We start from the raw sequence: 3,183 nt of genomic DNA on the forward strand, positions 1-3,183 counted from the left end.
GGGCTGACTAAAGGGCTGTCCACAGGGCTGACTAAAGGGCTGACTAAAAGGCTGTCCACAGGGCTGTCCACAGGGCTGTTCACAGGGCTGTCTAAAGGGCTGACTAAAGGGCTGACTAAAGGGATGACTACAGGGCTGTCCACAGGGCTGACTACAGGGCTGACTACAGGGCTGACTAAAGGGCTGACTAAAGGGCTGACTAAAGGGCTGACTACAGGGCTGACTACAGGGCTGTCCACAGGGCTGACTACAGGGCTGACTACAGGGCTGACTACAGGGCTTACTAAAGGGCTGACTAAAGGGCTGACTACAGGGCTGACTACAGGGCTGACTAAAGGGCTGACTAAAGGGCTGACAAAAGGGCTGACTAAAGGGCTGACTACAGGGCTGACTAAAGGGCTGACTAAAGGGATGACTACAGGGCTGACTACAGGGTTGACTAAAGGGCTGACTAAAGGGCTGACTAAAGGGATGACTAAAGGGCTGACTAAAGGGATGACTACAGGGCTGTCCACAGGGCTGTCCACAGGGCTGACTAAAGGGCTGACTAAAGGGCTTTCCACAGGGCTGACCACAGGGCTGACTAAAGGGCTGACTACAGGGCTGTCCACAGGGCTGACTACAGGGCTGACTAAAGGGCTGACTAAAGGGCTGACTACAGGGCTGACTAAAGGGCCGACTACAGGGCTGACTACAGAGCTGTCCACAGGGCTGACTACAGGGCTGACTAAATGGGCTGACTAAAGGGCTGACTAAATGGGCTGACTAAAGGGCTGACTACAGGGCTGACTAAAGGGCTGACTACAGGGCTGACTACAGAGCTGTCCACAGGGCTGACTACAGGGCTGTCTACAGAGCTGTCCACAGGGCTGACTAAAGGGCTGACTAAAGGGCTTTCCACAGGGCTGACCACAGGGCTGACTATAGGGCTGTCCACAGGGCTGACTAAAGGGCTGCCACAGGGCTGACTATAGGGATTTCCACAGGGCTGTCCACAGGGCTGACTAAAGGGCTGACTAAAAGGCTGACTAAAGGGCTGACTACGGGGCTGACTACAGGGCTGACTAAAGGGCTGACTAAAGGGCTGACTACGGGGCTGCCACAGGGCTGACTAAAGGGCTGACTAAAGGGCTGACTACAGGGCTGACTAAAGGGCTGACTAAAGGGCTGACTACGGGGCTACCACAGGGCTGACTAAAGGGCTGACTAAAGGTCTGACTACAGGGCGAACCACATATTTGACTACAGGGCTGACCACAGGGCTGTCCACAGGCCTGATTACAGGGCGAACCACATATTTGACTACAGGACTGACCACAAGTCTGACTGCAGGGCTGTCCACAGGGCTGACTACATGGCTGACAACAGGGCTGACCGTAGAGCTGTCCACAGGCCTGACTATAGGTCTGTCCACAGGGCTGACCACAGGGCTGCCACCGGGTTTCTCACACTCAACAGATTCCCGTTTAATTGATTAAGTTACGTCATTGATTGGCCAAATCAGTCACATACCTGCTTTCCCATCTTCCAATGTGTCTCTGTTACAAAAGAAAGGCTGAAAACCTAAGGACCTTGAATACTACCGCTGAATTCTACCGCCGAATAATACCGCCGAATAATACCGCCGAATACTACCACCGAATACTACCACCGAATACTACCACCGAATACTACCGCTGAATAATACCGCTGAATACTACCACTGAATAATACCGCTGAATACTACCGCTGAATAATACCGGTGAATAATACCGCTGAATACTACCACCGAATACTACCGCTGAATAATACCGCTGAATAATACCACCGAATACTACCACTGAATAATACCGCTGAATACTACCGCTGAATAATACCGGTGAATAATACCACCGAATACTACCACCGAATACTACCACCGAATACTACCGCTGAATAATACCGCTGAATAATACCGCCGAATACTACCACCGAATAATACCACTGAGTACTATCACTGAATACTACCGCTGAATACTACCGCTGAATACTATCACTGAATACTACCGCTGAATACTACCGCTGAATACTACCGCTGAATAATACCGCTGAATACTACCGCTGAATAATACCGCTGAATAATACCACCGAATACTACCACCGAATAATACCACTGACTAATATCACTGAATACTACCGCTGAATACTACCGCTGAATACTACCATTGAATACTACCATTGAATAAACCTATTATTAACCAGTAGTACAGGTCTTTGTGACTCAACACTCCGAGTGTCAAACATAAAAAGGGTCTGGGACTATGTCTACCAGCCCCCACCAAACCACAGTGATCAAGCTGATTTGTTGTGTAACACAAAAACGAATGCCTCCCACTCTCCAAGCCAGATGGCAGGCAGGGTGTTATAATACCAACTGTTATGCTAGGTAGCGTAGCAGCTAATAACACTGAAGGTGGGAGTGGGAATGGTGTGAAAACTCTACTGTTGCTTCCGCTGCAGCCATAGGATAGTGGGTGGTGTTAACCTACAGCAAGCTGCCAAAAAAGAGAGGAGGGGGATGGAAGAGAGAGGTAGAGAGAGATGGAAGAGAAAGAGAGAGAGAGAGAGAGGTAGAGAGAGAGAGAGAGAGATGGAAGTGAGAGATGGAAGAGAGAGCGAGAGAGAGAGAGGGAGAGAGAGAGGGAGAGGGAGAGAGAGAGCGATGGAAGAGAGAGATGGAAGAGAGAGAGAAAGGGAGAGAGAGAGGGAGAGAGAGAGAGAGAGAGCGATGGAAGAGAGAGAGAGAGAGAGACAGACAGACAGAGAGATGGAAGAGAAAGAAAGAAAGAGGGAGAGTGAGAGAAAAAGAGGGTGAGAGAGAAAGAGAGGGAGAGAGAAAGAGAGGGATAGAGAGAACAAACAGCAAAAACATATACAGTGGGGAGAACAAGTATTTGATACACTGCCGATTTTGCAGGTTTTCCTACTCACAAAGCATGTAGAGGTCTGTAATTTTTTATCATAGGTACACTTCAACTGTGAGAGATGGAATCTAAAAATCCAGAATATCACATTGTATGATTTTTAAGTAATTAATGTGCATTTTATTGCATGACATAAGTATTTGATCACCTACCAACCAGTAATAATTCCTGCTCTCACAAACCTGTTAGTTTTTCTTTAAGAAGCCCTCCTGTTCTCCACTCATTACCTGTATTAACTGCA

This window comes from Oncorhynchus clarkii, chromosome 24 (assembly GCF_045791955.1).
Source record: "Oncorhynchus clarkii lewisi isolate Uvic-CL-2024 chromosome 24, UVic_Ocla_1.0, whole genome shotgun sequence".
NCBI lineage: Eukaryota > Metazoa > Chordata > Actinopteri > Salmoniformes > Salmonidae > Oncorhynchus > Oncorhynchus clarkii.